This window comes from Sminthopsis crassicaudata, chromosome 4 (genome assembly GCF_048593235.1).
Source record: "Sminthopsis crassicaudata isolate SCR6 chromosome 4, ASM4859323v1, whole genome shotgun sequence".
In the NCBI taxonomy this organism is placed as follows: domain Eukaryota; kingdom Metazoa; phylum Chordata; class Mammalia; order Dasyuromorphia; family Dasyuridae; genus Sminthopsis; species Sminthopsis crassicaudata.
The window spans coordinates 367861994-367886014 of NC_133620.1; the positions used below are offsets into that span (position 1 = coordinate 367861994).

At 34.9% G+C, this 24021-nt stretch overlaps 1 protein-coding gene and 1 pseudogene across 7 annotated transcripts in view; one reads left to right on the forward strand and one right to left on the reverse strand.

Annotated features, from left to right (window-relative positions):
• Nucleotides 1-24021, forward strand: part of BRIP1 (BRCA1 interacting DNA helicase 1) — a 221443-nt gene that overhangs the window by 136589 nt on the left and 60833 nt on the right. The window lies entirely within an intron of this gene.
• On the reverse strand, nucleotides 1027-11993 carry LOC141538677 (histone acetyltransferase KAT8 pseudogene; annotated as a pseudogene).

A 24021-nucleotide genomic window follows, 5' to 3' on the forward strand; every position in this document is an offset into this window, starting at 1 on the left:
CGGCCTATCCAAGAGTACTGAATGTCTTTCCAATTATTTAAATCTGACTTTATTTTTGTGGCAAATGTTTTGTAATTTTGCTCATATAATTCCTGATTTTTCTTTGGTAGATGGATTCCCAAATATTTTATACTCTCAACATTTGTTTGGAATGGAATTTCTCTTTGTATCTCTTGCTGTTGCATTTTGTTGGTGATGTATGAAAATGCTGAGGATTTATGTGGATTTATTTTGTATCCAGCAACTTTGCTAAAGTTGTGAATTATTTCTGATAACTTTTTATTAGAATCTCTGGGGTTTTCTAAGTATACCATCATATTATCTGCAAAGAGTGACAGTTTGATTTCCTCATTAACTACTCTTATTCCTTTAATCTCTTTCTCGACTCTTATTGCCGAGACTAGCATTTCTAATACAGTATTGAGGTTCCTGATTTATAAAATAGGAAAGTAATAACTAACCAAACAATTAGTTGATATTGTTAATTAAAGCCCAGTTGATTTTTCCAAGAGAAAAATTAACAAGGACCCAAACTAAACATTTTACAAGTATAAACTTTGAATTATAAGAGAGATAAGGTTAGAAGCATAGTCCTCATTGCTACCAGAAAAAACAGCTTCCTTGTGTCTTACTGAAAAATAGCATGCTCATTCATACCTATTGTTAGAGTCAGAGTACCATCTTTTTCTCTTTCTTGGTTATGATTGACATACTTTTAAATAAAAAGCTGTATACAGTAATATCTTTAGAATTTTAAAGTATTAGATAATCTCTTTTGAGTTTTTTTTTTTTTTAAATCCACCTATTCTTTCCCCATAACATTAAATCATTATAAAAATTGTCAATTTGACTTGGGGAGGGGGGGAAGAATGGTGATTACTACTGATTTTTAGTGTCAGTGTAAAGTTGAACCCAATCAAGTGATTGTATCAGGTAGTTTATTTTACTGACTTCTTCATCTCAACAAATAATACAAATACTTGATAAGTTAGGTGATTTTAAAATTTCTTTTGTATTAGAATAAACTTATAACACTCTTCTGTAGTGTGCTTGTTGCAATAGTATAAGGGGAGAATCCCTGATCATAGAGTCCAAAGAAGTAGGTTGAATTCCTGGTTGTGTTACATTGGGCATCTCCTGGTCCTCAGGTCCTTTACCTGTAAAATAAGAAATTGAATTAGATGGAGCCAGAAGTTCCTTCCAGCTTGTGGGATCCTATGAATGAAAAGCTATAGTAAAGTCAAAATGAGGAGCACTAATTTGTAAGCAAGTGGGAGAGAAGTGTGCTAAAGAAGTGGAATGTTTGATGGAAAATGATTTTATATAATTTTTGAAACCTTTCAAATTATGCAAAAGCATGCACTTTATCATTGTGTATTTTTCTTGCTCTAATAAAAAGGGATCCTGTTTATATTTAGTGGCATATGCAACCCCGTGTATTAAAATTTTGTCTTATTCTGGTTCTCCTGCCCACATCCCCACTTCTTGTAGTTAGTATGGTAAGTTTTATAGATAGATCATATATATAAAGGAGCAATAGCAAGAAATAAGATTGCAAAAGAGAATCTAGATGTCTCTCATACAAGCCATCTCAAAGATCAAAGGAACATAGTTTACAAGTTGTTTCATATTAATTAAAATGTATATCCTGATAATATGTCAAATCAGGGAGAACCATCAAGAAACTGCCTCTTGTCAATTTGTAAATTCCTATAACATAAATTCCAGAAAAATCTAGACCTCTACAGTTACATCCCAGCAGAATATCAAAAATATGCTGATAGCTTTGGAGGGATAACTTTGAGATGAGTTAGATATATTAATGAACTAACCCTAAGGTGATACAAATAGGAATTATTATTTCTCCCCCAAAAAAACCTAAAAGTGAGATATCAAACTCCTTTCCCATGAGAATTCTTCCATCCCTCTCAGGTCCATGCTGCCTAGTGCTCCCAGTTGTAATTCATAATTATATGAATGTTATTGTCTCTTTCCCTCTTTCCTATACTCTTCTCCCTCATCATCCTATTCCCTGTTACAACTCTACTGTCTGCCTTTCTACTACTTTTTTCCACTTATCTCTGCCTTTCTGGGCTTTTTGCCCCATAACCTCTGTGTTTAATTAAATAGTGATTACTGCCCTGATTCCTGCTGCAATTGTAATCTTTTCTGGCAAGTACCCAAAGAGTGGGCCATGCCTGTCCCTATTTCATAATTTCGTAAGTTATCAATTCGCCATACCACTTGGTATTTCTGCCAAGGTTATATCCTTTTATCTTTGATCATCCTAAATATAATTAATAGGCTATATAGGATTTGGGGATGGGATGCTCCAACCCCCCAGTTCATTGATAGCCAAAAGATGTAGAGGGGTAGGAATTTTAATGTTGTAATAATGTATTAATATAACTGTAAAATTATCCCCAGGAGCTGGCCTCCCAGATCACTTTATGAAATATGAACCTCTTTCTCTGACAAAATTAAAGAAAATAATAGGATAAGCAAAGATTAGACACATCTTTGCAGAATTTAAAATATATTAATTTGGCAATTATATTTTGAGGGGTTTCATGTTTGGAAATACTTTGTGGAGAAGATCCTTGCAGAAGATTGAGGAGGTAGGAATTTTTCTGTCCCTTTCTTCCCATGGGCCATGGCAGAGCAAGGAGATACCCAATCTAGCTGTTTGAGAGTGTGTTGTCATCTCAAGAAAAAGTTTGGGGCATAGTCAAGGAAACAAATGTAATTTTTGACAGGATGAATATAGACAGTCTGTCATTTGAGTAAGGAAGTAGTTTAAAGGAATAATACCCCTGGAAGCAGAAAATGAGAGCAAGTTATGGATTTAATGAGGGCTAACTCTCATAATTGAAAGTTACATTCTAGAGTCACCTTCCCAAACAAATACTGCACCCAAGGAGAGCAGTATGAGAACTACAAAGAGAGAAAGCACTTCTATAGGTTGCTTTTGCTACATGTATATGTTTTATGTGTATATCACTGTTACCAAGTTTGAGTTTACCCTAACCACAGTACTGTGCATATTTGTGATAAAGTGTTCTAATTTTATGCAGGGGATTGTTTTATGACTGTTCTTTTTACTTTGCCATTTTATTGATGCTATTGCTTTGACTTAATTATATCTACTTGATGACTACTGATGGGAAGTCCACTGGTGAGGACTTGTAAACTATAGTGTTTTGAGGGGTTTTTTTTTGATTTTTTATTAATTTTATATTTCTAAAAAAAAATTGACACTACATATGCATGAGTAATTTTTTAAATAACATTATCCCTTGTATTCATTTTTCCAAATTTTCCCCTCCCTCCTTCTGCTCCCTCCCTTAGATGACAGGCAATCCTATACATATTAAATGTGTTACAGTATAACCTAGATACAATATATGTGTGTAAATCCAATTTTCTTGTTGCACGTTAAGAAGTAGATTCTGACAGTATAAGTAACCTGGGTAGATAGACAGTAGTGCTAACAATTTACATTCATTTCCCAGTGTTCCTTCTCTGGGTGTAGTTGTTTCTGTCCATCATTGATCAACTGGAAGTGAGTTGGATCTTCTTTATGTTGAAGATATCCACTTCCATCAGAATACATCCTCATTAGAAGGGAAGTAACAAATTGGGAAAATATTTTTAAAAACAAAGGTTCTGACAAAGGTCTCATTTCCAAAATATATAGAGAACTGACCATAATTTATAAGAAACCAAACCATTCTCCAATTGATAAATGGTCAAAGGATATGAACAGACAATTCTCAGAGGAAGAAATTGAAACTATATCCACTCACATGAAAGAGTGTTCCAAATCACTACTGATCAGAGAAATGCAAATTAAGACCACTCTGAGATACCACTACACACCTGTCAGATTGGCTAAGATGACAGGAACAAATAATGACAAATGTTGGAGAGGATGTGGGGAAATTGGGACACTAATACATTGCTGGTGGAGTTGTGAAAGAATCCAGCCATTCTGGAGAGCAATCTGGAATTATGCCCAAAAAGTTATCAAACTGTGCATACCCTTTGACCCAGCAGCGCTACTACTGGGATTATATCCCAAAGAAATACTAAAGAGCGGAAAGAGACATATATGTGCCAAAATGTTTGTGGCAGCTCTTTTTGTTGTAGCTAGAAACTGGAAGATGAATGGATGTCCATCAGTTGGAGAATGGTTGGGTAAATTGTGGTATATGAAAGTTATGGAATATTATTGCTCAGTAAGAAATGACCAGCAGGAGGAATACAGAGAGGGTTGGAGAGACTTAAATCAACTGATGCTGAGTGAAATGAGCAGAACCAGAAGATCACTGTATACTTCAACAACGATACTGTATGAGGATGTATTCTGATGGAAGTGGAAATCTTCAACATAAAGAAGATCCAACTCACTTCCAGTTGATCAATGATGGACAGAGGTAGATACACCCAGAGAAGAAACACTGGGAGGGGAATGTAAATTGTTAGCACTAATATCTGTCTGCCCAGGTTGCATGTACCTTCGGATTCTAATGTTTATTGTGCAACAAGAAAATGATATTCACACACATGTATTGTACTTAGACTATATTGTAACACATGTAAAATGTATGGTATTGCCTGTCGTCGGGGGGAGGGAATAAGGGAGGGGGGGTAATTTGGAAAAATGAATACAAGGGATAATATTATAAAATATATATATATATATATATAATAAAAAAAATTAAAAAAAAAAAAAAAGAATACATCCTCATATAGTATCGTTGTTGAAGTGTATAGTGATCTTCTGGTTCTGCTCATTTCACGCAGCATCAGTTCATGTAAGTCTTTCCAAACCTCTCTGTATTCATCCTGCTGGTCATTTCTTACAGAGCAATAATATTCCATAACATTCATATACCATAATTTATCCAACCATTCTCCAATTGATGGATATCCATTCATTTTCCAGTTTCTAGCCACTACAAAAAGAACTGCCACAAACATTTTGGCACATACAGGTCCCTTTCTCATCTTTAGTATTTCTTTGGGATATAAATAAGCCCACTAGTAGCAATGCTGGATCAAAGGGTATGCACAGTTTGATAACTTTTTGGGCATAATTCCAGATTGCTCTCCAGAATGGTTGGATTCTTTCACAGTTCCACCAACAATGCATCAGTGTCCCAGTTTTCCCACATCTCCTCCAACATTCTTCATTATTTGTTCCTGTCATCTTAGCCAATCTGACAGGTGTGTAATGATATCTCAGAGTTGTCTTAATTTGCATTTCTTTGATCAGTAGAGATTTGGAACACTCTGCTGAGGATTTATGTGGATTTATTTTGTATCCTGCAACTCAAATTTCAGGATGCTGTTATTCTTTATCATAGCTTCTCTTTCCTTTCCCCATTTTTCTTCAAACTCTCTTAACTTTTTAATAGTCCCTTCTATGAGAGAGTTATGTGATGGGGGAAGGTATCATTCCCCTTTAGGGTGTTATCTGGAGACTCTCTGCTGTTATCCTCCTCTGGGTACCTCTCTTTCTCTGTATAGAAAGTGTCAATCGGTCTCTTTAACTTCTTACTCATTATTAACACTCTGGGGGGGGGGGGTCTGCCCTTGGGGTAAGAAATTTATTTATAAGTTTCCTCCCAGACCAGGGGTAGAATGCAACAACCCTGTGCCTGGGCTAAGAGAGAGCTTTGGGAGAGAGTTCCCCTCTCCCCTCCCTGGAAATGCCTCAGAGGTGGTTAGCACCACTGCCCTGCAAGGAGTGCCCAGTGAAGGATCCCCGCTGTGTGGCCTCGTGACTGCCCTGAGGTTTAAGGCTGAACAGTGAAAGCGTCACAAATCCCAGCCAAAGCCTCCCGTGGGACCGTGGATATTAGCAACTGACTGGAAAAGCCTCTGCACTCAAATCGGAAGTGTCTGCCCGGAAACTACGAACCCTACTTCAAAGGTTCCTCTTCTCTGGGAGTTTCACTGCTGCTAGAATTCCACTGCCTCAGGCTGAGCCCTGCACTATGTGGATTAGAGGCTGTCCCGAGCTGTGTGTGTGAATTTTATTCTTTATTTCTTTTTTTAGAAAATTTAATGAATGTTAGTCAGATATAAAAATATAATTTTCTTAGTTTTATTGTTATGTATTTTAAAACTTACTCCACAATGTTCCATTGCATTACACCATTATGATTTAGAGGTGACCCTGGATATAGTTTTTAGCATAATCTTCCATCAAAGACTCTTTGCCTATTCGTATGGACATGAATTCTTTGTCCATGAAATCTATAAAATGAAACAAAATACAAAATATCCCTTCTCTTTTTCTATAGGATTAACTGAAAAGGGTCCAGAAGGTATTAATAATCACAGTTTTAAAATAATATCCAAATCTTTATCTAAATGTTTATTGCAGATATTGAGAACTTTATAGCAAATTCTTCTGATCATTAAGGAGATTGAAGCTACCACATTTATATTCTAACAGATGCACTTTTTGAAAGAATGTGGTAATTGACGAAATAAAAATGGTAAAAACTCTACTGAATCAAATTAAGCAAAAAAGGTACATAGGAGAAGTTACCCAATTTTGAAAACAATGGCTGAGTCTTTTCTTTTTTAAAACATCTTATTAGATTTTTAAAATACCATAGTATTTTAAGGAAGATAGCAAAATACTAAAAAGGGAAAAAATCTTGTAATTTGTTATTATCTTAAAAAGATAACTGAGAAACATTAATTACCAACTCATTAGCCTCTTTTTCCAACAATATAAAATTAAAAAATAAAAACACTATACATGTGAAGCCAGTTCTTCTTCATTAGAATATTTGAATGAAACAATGAGGTTTTTATAATCAGAGGTTACCACTTTGTAACCATAGTTATGGGGAAAATATAAAGAATACAAGATTTCATTACACTATTTTATTGTTTGCTAATTTTAAAAAAGCATTTTATTGGTCAGAGCAAAATATTACTTTATAGATTGTTGTCCAATGAAATGACTTCCTTGATTATGTCAGAAATTCCTCAAAAATTAAGTCAGAAAGGATAACTTTATTTGATGATCCTAAAGCAAGGCATAAACCCAAGAGGATATATACAAATCAAAAGTGTTCACTAATCTCATAGAGATATGTAAACCTTTTGGAATAGAATTTGTTTTAGGCCATATGAGGTAACTCACCAGTCGCAATTACCATGCCTACCAAACCAGAAACAAAGTGCTGGAGGACTTCACCATTTCATTCCTAGAATTTCCAATTCATAGACTCACTGATTTTCCGAGTCGCCCACTTCATCTCTACTTGGCTCTAGCAATTTTTTTATATCATGCCTTGGTCATCTCACCAGCTGCCATATTTCAGCACAAGCATCCCCTTTACCTCCTCCACCCCCTGGCTTTCCAGTTCAGAAACTATAATCGAACCAAATATGTCATTATTCTTGAAAAGTGTGGGTCAATGTACTCTTTCACTCCTCAATTCACAATCCCAATAATTTTACAAATTATCTTTCCTGGCCACTGTTTTTTAATATGTATTATCTTTCCCTAACAGATTGCTAACTCTTTGAGATGAAAATTCTCTTCACTTTTATATTTTTCCTTGTGCTTAACCTAGTATTGACCCTTTATAAGTATTCAATAAATGCATTTTCATTTATTCATTCATATGATCCTGTTTCTCTTTCAACAGGGAAGTAGGTTACTATGCCATTTGCTCCAGTGGTGTGCTATGTTACAAAAAAATTTCAACATATAGTTGGATTTAGCCTTGAGGAAAGAAAACTGACGGAAAGCCTTAATAATAGCTGTAAAGCAGAGACACTCAATTGGTAGATTATAATGAACTGATTGATTATGGTCCTCTATAGCACTAAAAGCTGCTTTGGTTCTCTCTAATGGGCAGGGGTCATGAATAGAAGTGTTGATACTATCCCCTCCCCAGAGCCAACCAAATCTATGAAGAAGGGAAAGTAATACTGACCTGAGGAGGACTCCAAGGTGAGAGGTCATATATCCCCTTCTTTTTTCATCTCCCCCATTTTACCTTTAATCTTATTGTGTGATTTGTTTTTTTCAGGAAACTTTTCACTTTGGGATATAAAGAGTATATCTTCTCATAAAGAAAGTTGAAGACTTTCCACTTCTCCCCTTATATTCAGCAGAAATCATAATCAATTGTAATAGAACATTAGGCTTCAGAAAGAAATTTCTGAGAATGGTTGTAAAATGTTAGTAAGAGAAGATGTGGAAGCAAGAAGATTATAACATTGAATGACTTCTTTAGATTATTTCTGTGTTAGAAAATCTTTAGCCTGATAAATAAGAGATATGAATTTTTTTTCTTTAGAATTTTCAGCTGATAATTACTTTTGAGTCTCCTCTCTTTTCTCTGTTTCTCTCTTTCTGAATCTCCCTGTCTCTATCTCCAATTTTGTAAAAAGAAGCAGCTTTTCATATTGGAAGGTTTGCTTTGGAGATATAAATACTAGGTTTCAAGTTCTGGTATATTTTCTCTGCATAAACTTTACAAGTTATTTAACTAATCTTTGGTCTAAGGAACTTTTTTTTCCACAAAGAGGAGACAACTCACCAGTTTGTTCTTAAGAAACCCAGAACTGCTGCTTCCATAACAGCTATTTTTTGTGGAAATTATGTCCCAGTGTAAATTTGATATTTATGTAGTAGTGTGCTGATAAATGTTTAACACACAGGCAAAAAGATACACTTTTTAAGTTTAATCTGCATTAACATTGTCCTCATCCCTTTCTTAGTCTAAATAGTCAACAAACAATAAGTCAAGCCCTGTTTTTTTTGGCCAATTTTTGAGATATTGAAACTCACACTTGGCTCTTAAGACCTAGTTCAAGCTGACTTCAACATACCCCATTTCCCATAACTTTTTAAAATATGTTGATACAAATGGGTTTTGATTTTTAAATAATATTACTTTAGTTTTCTCCAATTATAAGTAATTTTTTTTTTAAAGTTAACCACAATTTTTTCAAATTGAAATTTTGGAACAGCCTCTCTATGGGACTTTTTTCCCCCTCACTTGGATGCTTTCTTTTTTTTTTTTTCAGCGACAAGGTGAAGTGTCTTTATTTTAAAATAAGTTGTAGGGCTTGAAGGTAAGCAGAGAAATCTATCTATATATCTGTCTGTCTGACTGTCTGTCTGTCTATCTATCTATCTATCTAAATACAAATGGAGAAAAGAAGAATTTCTCACAAATGTAGACTGCCAGTGAAGAGAGATGCAAGGAGGTGCAGAAGGACTGCTTCTTGAACATTCGCTTCTTGAACAACTTTACTTGCTTATGCTTGAGTAGAACCCACTTAAGACAAACTGAGATCATTGTTATGGGTGATTTCTTGTACTGGGTGCTCTTGAGGTGCTCTTCCACTAGCTTGGGGGTGATGCAGATGACATGCTGCCCTTTCCAGTACTTGGCGATGTTGAGAGATCACAGAGTCAGCTGATGATGTTATTTTGAGTGATGGTGGTCATCTGGCTGAATTTTTTGATGGTCAATGTGCCCTGGAAGTCCCTCAGGATCTCCAGCAAGACCCAGGACCAGTAACTGTGATAGCTCAGTTTGTCTGATAGTGACTTCTCTAGAGAACCCACTATACTCTCCAATTTCAACAATTCATAACATGAAGAACTTGCTGTAACCTCATAGCTGATATGTGGAGAGGTCAGGGTACTGGCCACATTTCCATCTGAGGTCTCTTCCTTAGAGAAGTAGTTCACAATGTAGGCCCTTGTCTGTCCACTTTGGTCAAGATGTAGAAGACAAATGGTTCCACATCAACGTCTAGGATCTAGTGGTCTAAGGAGAGCTTGGCCAATAGACACAGGTTCTAACAACACATCTTGTGGTCTTTGCCATCCATCTTATACACAAAGATGCTGTTCTTTCGATAAACTTCCTTGTCAGGTGTCTGTCTCCACTGATACTGCCCCAAATGGAAATGGTAGCTGTTTTTAAACTTCATGTAATTCAGGCAATACTGCAAAACCAAAATTTGGGCTATTTACCATAATCTTCTAGGAATGGGGAGAAGTACCAGGCATCAGTCACATCGTTTTCCCAATATGAATTTTGTCCACATACTTCACCTGAATAATCACTTCGTGTTCCTTTTCTAGTGCTGCTGTTGTTGGATCCATTTCTGCATAGGTCCTTTGCACATGGCTGATCTCACCATCCCTGTGTTTTTGGTTACAGATGATGTTGCACTCAGGCTGCTCTGCCAGCTCACTTAGATTCTTCTCAGAGTTCTTTTGAACAGCTTCTTTCACCATCTTGATCTAAGCCAGCTGATTTCTTGTCCACCCATGTTCAAGGTGAAAGCCTACATAATGCACATAAAATTCCTTTTGTCCTTCTTGGTCATTCACTCAGCTCACAGATGGCCTGGTGAGAGAGGAGGTCCCTTCAGCCACAGCTCTCTCACCATCCCAGCTTTACTGTTCCCTAGGGCTCTGACTTTGGCTGCTGTAGTTGAGATTACAAGACAATTTTTTAACAAGAGGAAAGATAAGTTTCCTAATAGAACTCATAATTAATCAGGAGGGAGATGCCAAGAAATGGGAATATGCCATTGCCTAGTGGTAAATCATAGAGAAGTTTAGCAGACTAACTCCCAAAAGATGATTACTGGGGAAGGGGATTACATCATTAACTGTTGGGCTAATTCTAAAAGGGATTTAGCACTTTAAAAGAGTTAGCTATAACAAGGAAAAAGATACTGAGGCAGCAGTACCCCATGGTGGGCTAGCTCACAATTAATCAGGAAGAGAAGCCATTAAAGGGAAACTATTAAAATGGGAGAAAGTATCTTATAGTGAGTTAGTCTTGGAAAGAAAATAAAGGTAAGGTTTCTAGAGACCCTTAACCTGAGGTGAGACTAATTGAAAGTCCACTTGAACAAAAGATCTATCTAAGAACAAAAGGCTCAGTGATGGATGAGAGATCCAGATCTGAGACTCCCTGCTTACTTCAGGGAGTGTTATAGTTCTATCACTCCTTCAGATTTTTTTTTTTTAGGTGTAAAAAAAACTTTTAACATTCCTTTTTTAAAGTTATGAGTTCCTAGTCCTTTCCCTCCTTCCATTCTTTCTATGCCTCCTTAAGATGGTAAGCATTTTGATATAGGTTTTACCATGCAATCATGCAAAAGATTTCCATATTTTGACTTTATTTTTTAAAGTAATTTTAATTGATTTATGATCAAACAAGATATAGAGAGCATTATGGGATAGATAATTTGATTACATTAAATCTAAAAAGGTTTTGCAGAAACAAAACTAATACAGTCAAGATTCAAAGGAAAGCAGAAAACTAAAGAAAAGAATTTTATCACAAATTTCTTGGAAAAAAGGCTCTTTTCTAAATACATGGAGAAATGCATCAAATTCATAAAATTGCAAGACTTTCCCTAATTGATAAATTATCAAAGGACATGGATGTCTCTAGTCATGTGAAAAAATGCATTAAATCACTATTGAGAAATGTAAATTAAAACAGCTTTGAGATACCACTTCATACCTATGAGACTGGCTAATATGACAGAAAAGGAAAATAAATGTTGGAGGGGATGTGGGAAAACTGGGACAGTGATGTACTCTTGGTAGAGTTATGAATTGAGCCTTTCTGGAGAACAATTTGGAACTATACCCAAAAGGCTTTATAATTATGCATACCCTTTGACTCAGCAATACCACTAATAGATCTGTATTCCAAAGAGATTTTAAAGAAAAGAAAAAAGACCTATGTATACAAATGTGTTGGGGGGTGGGGAGGAGAAGAATTAGAAATTCTGCCAATTGGGAAATAGCTAAACAAGTTGTAGTATATAATTGTGATGGAATACTACTGTGATATAAAAAAATGATAAGAAAAACCTGCAAAGATTGATGCAAAGTGAAGTAAGCACAACCAGGACTACATTGTAAACAGTAAAAATTATCTTGTATGATGATTACCTGTGAATGCCATAGCTAATCTTAGCATTACAATGATCTAAAACAGTTCTGAAGGACTCAGGATGAAAAATGCTAAATACCTCCAGAGAAAGAATTTATGGAGTCTTAATGCAGATTAAAGCATACTTTTAAAATTTTATTGTTCTTGGTGGGAGTTTTTTTTTTTTGGGGGGGGGAAAGGTCTGTTTTTTCTTTCACAGCATTACTAATATAGAAATATATCATGCATGACTACACATATGTAACCTATATGAAATTGTCTTCTTGAGAGAGGGAGGGGAAATTAAGTTTTTTTAAAAATATTAAAATAAAAGATTAAAAATAATTCTTTTTTTTAATCTCCAGAATTTCTCTATATCACTCCTCTTCTCTCTCTTAAAAAGTCATCTCATATAACAAATATTTTTAAAGGAAAAAAAAGAAAAAGAAAAAAGCCATAACTAAGTAATCCATCAAAGAGTTCAAAATCAGGTATATTGTGCACCTATGGTACATCTGCCCCTCAGAAGGCATAGAATGAGTGCTTTTATTTTTTCTTTGGCACTGTGCTTGTTCTTTGTAATTTTGCTTTTTTTTTTTTTTTTTTTTTTGGCCTCAAGTGACTTCTGAGGGATCAGAATTTGTTTCAACTGGTTGACAGTCCCCTTTCTTCTGGTGAAGCCCCACAAATATAACATCTTTCCTGTTCCCTCTTCTATTCCTTAGTTCTCTGGCTGAGCACTATAGAAGGGGAAAGGATGAGGAAATTTACCAGACTCTGCAGACTGGTAGGGAAGTAATTGCTAGGGTTAGGGATTCAGAGATTTAACCTTCTGTCTACCTTAGTAGATTCCTTGATGTTTTAGATCTTGGAAATAGTTAGAATTGCTTTATCTGTTGTACATAATTCTTATCTTGGAGAAGTTTGCAAGGCTATGTCTAAATTTTCATCTTGTTGATCACATGATCATGTGACCCAAAAATCATTTTCTTAACATTAAATGTTATTTTCCAATATTTTAAATAGACTTTAATATAAAGTAATTTACTACACCTCTCCATAAGAAAAGCTTTTCATTAATTTTCCCTTTATAGTGTAATGTTTCCTATAAAATTTTTACTTATTTTGGTTTGGATTTTCTTCTGTATGAACTGTGACTTCATGAAAGGAAACACCATCTACCATTTACAGACCAGAAGTGATTCTGCAGTTTGCTTCTTATGCTATTGCCTCAAAACACTGAGAGATTAAGTACTTTATATAGGTTTTACTGTCAGTATTTGTCCCAGGCTGGACTTGAATTCAGGTCATTCTTACATTGACTTCATCACATATTTAAATATAGATAAAACAAGATTTAGAAAAATTAGCCATATGCTATTTTCTTTTCTTTCTTTTAGTGCTGTTCATCATCATCATACTCAGATACTTACTTGGATTTTTAGATAGATTTCTAAAAGCTCCAAACTCCTCCTGATATTATAATCACTTATTTCTCAACATCATATGCTTCTCTGCCTGACTGAGTGGACAGAATGGGTTTGGGATATCAGGATCCTTTGGAACTGAATTCTTATATCTTATTCTTATATGGAATTTAGGAGAGGGGAAGGAAATAAGGCACCAGTTTTTCACTTTATCACCTTGGTATTTTTTTATTTGAGAAGCAAAAAAGAAAATTGCAGTTTTGTCTGGAATATGCAGGACAATAACTCTAAACTTTTGCAATTTTTAAAAAAAACATTTATTTGAATACTAAATATTAGTTTGAATCATGAATAAGTTTACAGAATTGTAGAGGCAGAGCTGAGGGGGACTTTACCTTCTAATAAAACTTTTCCATTTCACATATGAGGATCCTAAGATCAAATGAGTCTAACTAAGTAACTTATCCAAAATCCTGTAATGGTGTCAATAGGAGTAAGTAAGTAGCATAGTCAGGCTTTGAAGTCAGTATTTCTCAAATCCTCCTCTTCTTTCCCCCCCCCCCTTCCTTTCTCCCTCCCTCTCTCCCTCCCTTCCCCCCTGCTATATCTATGGCTCTTTAGGGTTAGAGGGACATATATGATTCATCTCAATTGTTTTTGTAACCAAGTATGAAACCATAGGATCAAAAAAATAATATTTTAAATTTTAAAACAAGATAATTCATTTTTCTCAGCTAACCCTCTGGAAAATATGTTTAGTTGAGACCAAATTGTTTTTGAAATTGAACCAAATGTCTTTTAAACAATATGGTGTGATTGTTTCATATTTTTATCCATGCTACATTTGTGCTATATTTATTACAGAAGTGCTGTTAACAATTTTATTCTGGAAGCTTTGGTGAGCAAAACATTTCATTTTCTATTACTGTTGTCACCACTCACATTTTCCATTATTTAAGGTAGTTATTGAAAAATTGATGGTATGTTGATACCAGAGAGACATCCTTTAGGCTTCAATGTTGATTTCTGGCACACAAAACACAGTTCTTGCTTCAGTGTCTTGCTGGTGAGCAGCACTTTTGTGTCTGTCCCTAAAGAAAAATCATACCAGTGAAATCCCTAATGTTTCTCAAAAGTTGAATGATGCATACTATTTATTCCAAAATGAATATGAATTATTCACCTTTTTTGCTAGTGTATCCGCATGGTGATCATAAACTAGTTTATATTATTTAAGTGTTCACCAGGTTCAAAGTTTCATTTTACTTTGGAGTTATATGGTAAATAGCCAGTGGTGTGCTAGTAAATGTTTTAGCAAGTACCTTGGGAGTGGCGGGAGGTGCCATAATGTATGCAGAAATACCATGTAGATTAATCTTTATTATCAGCATTTTCTCCATCACTTTCTAAAATCTAGATAGTCAAGAAAACAATAAGTTGAGCCCTGATTTGTAGCCTTCACTGATTTCCAAGTTGTAAATGCTCACATTAAAATTTTAATAGTCTGCTTTGAGGAGCCAGTTAGAACTGATTCTGTCCTATGCCTATGACATTATTTCCATTCTTCCTTCCCTGTCCCTTTGAACGTGTTCAGAACTGGCACTGTATACTAAGGTTGTGTGAAATAAGAATGTCCACCCTACTTCCTATATTTTGTTGCATGTTGATATCTTCCCAGTTGCTCCTAGTTGTAGTTCATTAGAGAAACAACATGTAGTACCTTAATATTACTTGCCAAAAATCATATGTGATAGAAAACAGAGCAATATATAGTAATAAGAAAACTCAGGTCATAAAAACTTAGTAGTAGCTACTTAATTTATCTAGGTTTTGAATCAATCCATTAGATTCTAATTTATTTATTACTTGCTCTGTCCCAAATATGGTGTTTATCCCTGGAGACACAAAAAAGAGAAAAAAGAGTCCTCAAGGACTCACAGTCTAATGGAGACAATAAGAAAACAAATAGGTACAAATAAGCTACATCTAGGATAAATAAGAAATAATTAAGAGAAGTTGAGAAGCTTCCTGTGGAAAATGGGATTTAAGTTGGGACTTACTGGAACCCAATAGGTGGAGATAATTAGGGAGAGCCTTCCAGGCATGGGATCAAATAAGTCCAGATTTGGCAGATCTGGGCTGCCAAAGAAGATACAATGCCTTGTTTATGGAACATCTAGGTCATCAGTGTCACTAAAGAGGTACATGGGCGGTCTATAAGGAGACTGGAAAGGTAGGAGAGGGAAAAGTTATGAAGGACTTTAAATGCCAAGCAGAGCATTTTGTATTTGATTCTGGAGATAAGTAGGAACTACCAGAGTTTATTGATTAGAGATTAATTGATTATTGATGTTATAATCAGATCTTTGATTTAGGGAAATAACGTTAGTGGCTAAATAGAGGATGAATTACAGTTAGGAGAGATTTGAGGCAGGCAGACCCCCTTCCAGCAAGCTATTGAGGTAATACAGGCAGGAGGTTGCAAGGGGCCATGCTAGCGTGGTGGTACTCTCAGAGGAAAGAAGGGGGCATATTCGAGAGATGTTGAAAAGATGAAATAAATCTTGGCAAAAGATTGTGTATGGATGGGGTGAGAGTCTAATGAGAGTGACATCTGGGTTGTAAGCCTAACGGAATGGAAGAAGGGGGTTGCTTTCCATAGTAATAGAGGAGTCAGGAGTAGGAGAAGTTCAGGGGGAAGGAAAATATGTTCTGCTTTGGACCTGTCAAGTTTAAGAGGCTTACTGGACATCCAGTTTGAGATTCTGAAAGGCATTTAGAGATGCAAGACTGATGCCTGGCAAAGAAGGCAGGATAGACAGATTTAAGAGTCATCAGCATAGAATGATAATCAGATTTATGGAAGCTGATGAGATCATCATGGGAAAACATAGAGGGGGAGAAGAGAAGACCCAGAACTTAGAGGGTACTTATGAGTAGAGGGCATGATATGGATGAAGCTCCAGGAAAGTAGACTTAAAAGCAGTAGGCAGATTGGTAGGAGGAGAAGCAGAAAAGAATGGTGCCTCCAAAATCTAAAAAGAAGGTAGGATCAGGGAAGAGAGGATGATCAAGTGTCAGAAACCACAGAGAAATGGAGGCTAATGAGGATTGGAAAAAAGCCTTTAGATTCGGCAACTAAGCTCATTGGTGATGTTGAAGAAAATAGTTTGAATGGAATTAGAAGGTTGGAAGTCAGATTGTAAAAAGAGTCGAGACTGTTGTTGCAAACCACATTTTAAAGTTTTACTGCCAGGGGCTGAAGAGATATAGAATGGTGGTTAGAGGAGATGGAAAGATCAAGTGAGGTATTTTTCAGGATGGGAAACATGGGTATGCTTGTAGATAGAAGGAATGAGGGAGTAGAAAGGAAGAAATTGAAATTAAGTGATAAAGTGGGAATGGCAGAGGGGGATATCTGTTAGAGGAGATGGAGTGGAATAGGATCTGTGAAATAAAGAGAAATTTTAGCTTTTGGAAGGAATAAGGCCACCCACAATAGGCAGCTGTGTCTCAGAGACTGATTGGATTGTGTCTGATATTTTTGTGGCAATTAGGGCTTTCTGAGACCTGGAGGTGGTGATTGATATAGGTAATATTCCTTCAAAAGCTTAGAGAGTAAGGAGAAGATAGTATATCCTATTTTCCTACCCCATTAATCCTATTAATCAAGTACTTGCTATGAACATTACATCATCTTAGACCAATATTAATTCTGTATCTAATAGTGGTATTATGGGATATTTTGTTTAGAGAACATGATTGTCCTTCTTGACATTGATCCTCTTCATAAATCTTTCCAAAAGCCATTATGGATCTAAAACATTTTCTATCCATGCTAGCTTTTGCAGTTAGGGCATTCTATAAGTATTACTTGCCTAATAAAACAGTACTTTAAAAAAAAATGTCAAAATTATTTGAAGGAAGCTCCTTTAGTTTTGTTTTTAAAGGATTTTATGGAAAAAAACTACACTTGTATCTATCCTCGCATAATTTTAGAGTCTCATTATATCTCCACTTGTTCTTTGTTTCCACACTGAAGAATATAATTCTAAAAAATGTTTTCTTATCTAAAAATGTCTCTATCTCTGTGATAAAACATAGAGAAATGGATGAATAAATAAATGATCATTTGTTGTTCCTTAGAGATCTGGTCCAGGGATTCTTATTCTAAGGCCTGTGAAATTAAAAAAAAAATTAATGTGATAACAGTTTCAATATAATTGGTTTTCTTTGTAAACCTATGAACTCCCACATTTTACAGATTGTGTCAGTTTCACTGTTTTACTCACGGCTGCACAACACAGCATAATATTGTGCTGTCTCTTAACTAGAAGGAGATGAATGTTAGTTTAAAAACTCACAGTTCTTTCCTAAAATAAAAACATTTTCAGAATAAAGTCGACATGTTTAAAGGACTATGATGTGCAAAATTTACCCAAACTATGATATTTTAATTTTTAAAAATAGATTTCAATTCTCTAACTCACATGGTCAAAAATGGAGTATTTTTTCCTTTTCCTCTTCATTTCTTTTTGTTCCCTTTGTCTAAATTATAACATCTTACATTAGAAAAATAGTTTAAAACAATTGAATAGTCTTAGAACTATCATGCTAACTAGAACTTAGCTATTTTGACCTAAGCCCTTTGTTTCAGAGATGTGTTGAATTTCCTCTTCAAATTCAAAGACTGTAACTACCACCTGTTATGAATGACTACTTGTAATAAAAAATGACTACTAGTAATAAAAAAATTTCATTTTGTTTTATATTTATGTCATAAGATTTCTCAATATTTTCTATTTGTGCTTTCTTCATTTGAACATTTGTGGTTGATTTGTGAGTCTCTGGGATTTATACCATTTTCAGCATGTTCAAGTTATAAAATGGGTTGGAGAGGACAAATTCAATCTGACATCTTTTGTCTTTGTGAAATCTCATGTTGGGGAAATAGTTGCATATCCTAAACATGTATTTAGATATTCAGAAATATATTTACTTGGATTTTGCTACAGTTATGGGAAATGTTTTCTGATCTCATGAAAAGAATTGAAAACACCCATAAAAATTGAGGGTAAATGTCAAAAAGTCCATTTATTTCACACACAAAATAAATTGCTCACATGAACTTTTTGATAGGTCAAATTTTTGTCTGGGGCAGTGCATATACCCAATAATTAGCATTTCTCTTCTGGGCATCTTCTGTGTTAGATTGACTTCTCTGTTGTTTTTTAAGCATTCCTGCTTAGAAAACAGGATTTTTTCAACTGGGTGTGGTATTTAGTTTGGAAATTTTATCAGGTCGTCATTGAGAAACCTGAGTCTTACTTCCCCTAGGTGTTAAACATAATACCCCACAAAATTGTAAATTCTTACCACCTTAGGGAGTAAAAATCAGAACTGAAATGTGATTTTGGTTTCTGGCAGGGGAGATTAGCATGATACTACTAGATCAGTTTCCATTAAGTGTCAATAGTTAGGCAGATTTCCATCACATTTTGTCTGGTTTTACCTACTTCTCCTGAGACTTGTTGATTGCCTCTTTTGTAACTGGCAAAGCCAATACAGAATTGTTAATTTAACTCATTTTAGATGATTTTTTTCCTCCTAGATCTAGATCTATATATGATCTTAGTGATCAAAAGAACAGTTCCTAGGAGGAAAATTTGCAAATGTTTTGTAACCAAAGTCATTTCAACAGATTTTGTTTTTCCAAATAGATATAAAGATAGTTTTCAACATTCATTTTTGTAAGACTTTGTATTCCAAATTTTTTCCCCCCTCCTCAAGATAGCAAGAAAATTAATATAGGTAAAGTATGCACAATTCTCTTAAAGCTATTTCCATATTTGTCCTATTATGCAAGAAAAATCAGATTCTAAGGAAAAAACCATGAGAAAGAAATAAACAAAAAAGATGAAAATATTATGCTTCTATTCACACTCACTCTCAATAGTTCTCTTCCTGCATGTGGATGGCATTTTCTGTCCCAAGTCTATTGGAATTATCTTGGAGCAACACAATGCTGAGAAGAACTAAGTCCATCACAGTTGATCACATAATCTTGTTGATACTATGTACAATGTTCTTCTGGTTCTGCTCACTTCACTCAGCATCAGTTCATGTAAGTCTTTTCTGAAATCAGCCTGCTCATCGTTTCTCATAAAACAATAATATTCCATTAGATTCATATATCACAACTTATTCAGCTATTCTCCAACTGATAGGTGTCTATTCAATTGCCAGTTCCTTGCTACCACAAAAAGGGCTGCTACAAACATTTTTGTTTATATGGGTTCTTTTTCCCTCTTTTATGATTTATTGGGGTACAGATCCAATAGTGAGACTGTTGGATCAAAGCATATGCACATTTTATAGATTTTTGGGTATAGTAGCTAAAAGTCTTGGGTGGGGAGAGGCGGGTAGTGGAGAGCATTGAGAGGTTGGGTGACTTTTTCTAGTGTTATAAAGTCAAGTGTATGTCAGTGCCCAACACAGGTCTTTCTGACACAGAGGCCCTGTCTCTATCCTATGTGTCTAGGTGACTCTTATTTATATAATAATAATCTTTATTATTTATTCAATAGTATGTTGGAGCCAGGTTGAGCTTTGTTAAACTTATATTGTGTGCATTATAACTTGAATGTTAACAAATGCTACAAATGATGGCTTGTCTAGTTTTGTTGATTTTCTAGACTTAAGAAAATAATAAAGAAAATGTTTATAATTTTGATTAAAGCTAAAAGTGTGTCTGGTATACATTTTAAATATATATTTAGTGCGTCACTGAATTTTTTAAAATGATGATTTCGACATTTCATGGCCATGCTCCATGTGAAGTGATGTGGTGCTGACTGTGCAGAATTTCTCTTTCCAACACATTTCCAGCCTATTCAGAAGCAGTGCTTATTCAAAAAGAAAATTATAATAGCAAACATAAGAACTACTCTGAAAAGAAAAGGCTTTTAAGATCAATGTTAGCCCCTTAGGAACTCCTGACTTTTTGCACTAATGGCAGCATTGATACTGTAACAGTTAGTAAAAGGAGCCTCCTCACACACACACACACACACACACACACACACACGTATGTATGTATTTTTTTTAGTCCAAGTAGCAGTGAAGAACTTTAATATTCCCAGCTAAATTTGATAAAATTTGCTTTATGCCCTTGCAATGAAGCTTGTTCCTATATTAAAAAAAAAATAGGCTGAAGATGCTGAGAAGATAAATATCCTATGAAACTGATTAGTTTTCAGTTCTCCTGGGAAATTTTTTGGGTGTTTTTTTATCACTTGTCTGTTTCCATTTTATAATGGCTAGTTCATATTGGATATAGATTTTGAATATATAACTAAAACAAAGTCTGACTTTAAACCATAACTGGTAAAATATTGCTTTGTGTAATTTTCCAATTTCTAAAATTTATAATGAAAAATGATCTTTGCTTTTCAGTTCATATACAGTGTTTGTTTTATGTGCCAGATGTCATTGCATTGTGACTTATGTAGTGGTTTCTTAGCTGGAAACTTGTAAGACTAATGAACTAGATCTGTTCTCCTCTACCTGCAAGTAATAACAAATTAGGAAACTTGTCATCAGTATTTGCTTTTTGTGGTCTGTAATGGTATTCATGATTTCTATTTGTCTTATGTTTTTATTAAGCACAGTTTCTTGGTGAAAAAACTTTAAATAGTCAGTATCAGGCAATTTAACTTAATAGGTACTAATAAAAAAGCTTCCTGAATTTTCTGAATTAATCTACCTAAGTTTTTTGTACTTCTTTAAAATTAAATATAGTTTTAAAAGATTGAAATTTGACTTTGAAAAGTACATACTTTACTCATAAATGGAATGGAGATTTCTATCTATACCTTAAATAGACATAATGTTTTCTTTTAATTTTTCTTAAATGACTATTTAAAATCCATTAGGTTTCATGTACTTAAGACCATGGAATAGTCTTATATCTCATGTTTAATGATGGTGTATAATGATCATGTTTAATGATGATATATTAAGCAGAGTTAATATCCAACTTTATGCCTAACTGTGAGATTGGGACTGCCACAAAGATCATATCCTGCTTTTTGAGTGTATTTCATTCATATCACTTAGCATTCTATGTAGAGAACTATACTTTTGTAACTTTTTTTTAAACCTTGCTTTATTACATTTTATATAGATTATTTTAAATTAATCACAAGAAATTTAAGATCTTTTAAAAACCCAATAACTAGAATTAGTCAGCAGAGTATTCAGGCATATTATTGTTAGTATGTGAAAATAGAAAACTCAAATATAAAAAGGGGGGAGATATTAATCAGCACATAAGGATCTCTGCTTTCTACATATTGACTTTATACGTAATGTTATCTCTGTTTTATTGGATTTTCACTTATGTTCAGTATTTTCTAGTTACATTTTAATCTGGTTCAAGACATGCAAAGAAGAAGCATATTCAACATATTTGTGCTAAAACACAATAGATATAAAATGTAGAAATCATAAAATATATGGATGCCCTTTTAGTTGGGAAGAAGTTCTTTGAAGTCGTGTAACAGTTCTGTTTGTGTAGCAAACAATGATGGGACAGACCTATAGACAGGTATAATCTATTCTCAAGTTCAGGTTATCTCACTGCTCAGTGACTTCATCATTAGCAATAACCATAACAGCGCCATAAATCTTCAGGGAAATCAAGTCATTTTTTCCCTCAGTTTTGGGGACAAAGTTTGAGAGACAAGGTTAAATATGAAGATAAAGAAAATTTGCCTCCATTGTGGAATAAAATGCTATCTGCTTAATTAATTGCTAAGAGAGCTTGGGGAGCCCTATTAGAAACCAGCACCAAGCCTCTTATCCTCTTCCTTCAGGAGTGCTTAGACTCTATTCCCAACCTTCCTGAAAATGTTTCTTTTTCCCTTTTCCCCTTTCCTTTCCTCTCAGGGTATCAATCCTTTTGCATTTTGAACCCCATATTCATCCCTACAGGAGGGAACTCAGAATTTCCGTTCTTCTCCATTCTCAATAGCAATGGGTCAGTATACTCCAGATTCCCTTTTTTGAGGGTCAGATGCTCAGAAAAACCTAAGAACTCCTAGGTCTCTCTTTTATTTAATACAGTACTGGACATAGTAATAACTTAACAAAATAATTTTCTTCCCTCCATCTCTCTCTCCCTCCCTCCCTCCTTCTTTCCCTCCCTCCTTTTCTTCCCTCTCCCCCTCCCAAAGCCAACAGTTTGAGGAGGTCTTCTATGTACTCTTCTCAGAAAATCTCCATGTCTAACAAACTCACACCACTTTTTTCTTTTCCAGTCCTTGTGATGTAGAGTATACCATTCCAATCTCTCACCTTTTTTTCCCCCCTCAAACCCATTCTCTTCTAGCCTACATCTTTCCTGTCCCAAACTAGCCTAGTCTGCGATCTAGAAAGTTAAAAAAAAATTGTTCCACAGTTAACAAATTTCCTCTTTATTTTAGACCTCTTTCTCCCAAGTTCCTTGTATGTTATCAAACTTACAGACACCTGGGTTTCCCCGTATAAATGTATCCCTAACTGCCTTCTTCAGCCCAGATTACAATTTTTTTTATACCTTTAACATAAGGGTCAGAATGCAAATTGTTCCTTGTTCCCTACTACCTCTTTTAGACTCCGTTTTCCAAAATTACTCTGTAATTTCTTTTCTTCTGAAATTCTATATTCAAATTGTAATCCAGTCCATATCCTAGGAACAGTTATTTATCTTTCTCAAAAAATTCAGTATCCGGTTATAATAGTCTTCCTAGCATTCTGCTCTTCTGCTTTTATTCATGTAGTGCCAAATAGAACTGGAAGAAGTCATACCAACAAACAGCTGAGGTATTTATTTATTTATTTAATCTAAAGTGAGCCCTCATGATAGCAAGGCATTCCTTAAAATTCTATGGCTTCTTCTTGCCTTTAGGCTTCAGAGTCACCTAATTTTTGGCCTCTAAAGCCCAACACAATCTGCCTTCCTAATCTTATAATAGATTTCTCCCCTTCTTGTTCTGGTGATCCAGCCAAAGTAGCTTTCTTGCTTTTCTCTACCCAGGACATTCTGTCTCCTGTCTTTGTACCTATCTCTCACTCCTGCAGTGCCCTCCTTCCTTCTCTGAATCTTAGAATCCTTTGTGTTCTTCAGTACTTGCTGAAGTACCACTTACACAAAGCCTTTCCTTTTCTCTCCTACTGCTGAATCCTTGCATTCTGTTCCCAAAAATTTACCTTATAGTTATCATGTATATATTTAAATATTTATTTATGAATATGTTAAACATTCATTTAATACCTATATTTAAGCTTAAAGGCAAGAAAAAGCCACAGAATTTTAAAGAGAATTGGAAGTAAAATGTCCATTCTTTGGGGAGTATGTGGACAAACTGTAACATGAATATAATGGAATATAATTATGTCATAAGAAATGATGAATATGAAGAATACATAGAAACTTGGCAATACTTGTATGAACTGATGTCAAGCAAAGTAGAACCAGGAAAACAATATACAGGATGACTAGGGAATAAGAATGGTGGCTGATTTTATGCTTCATTTGATATGGAACACTCCCTCTACCAAGGCAAAGCAGCCCCTTCTCTGTAGCTTAGAGC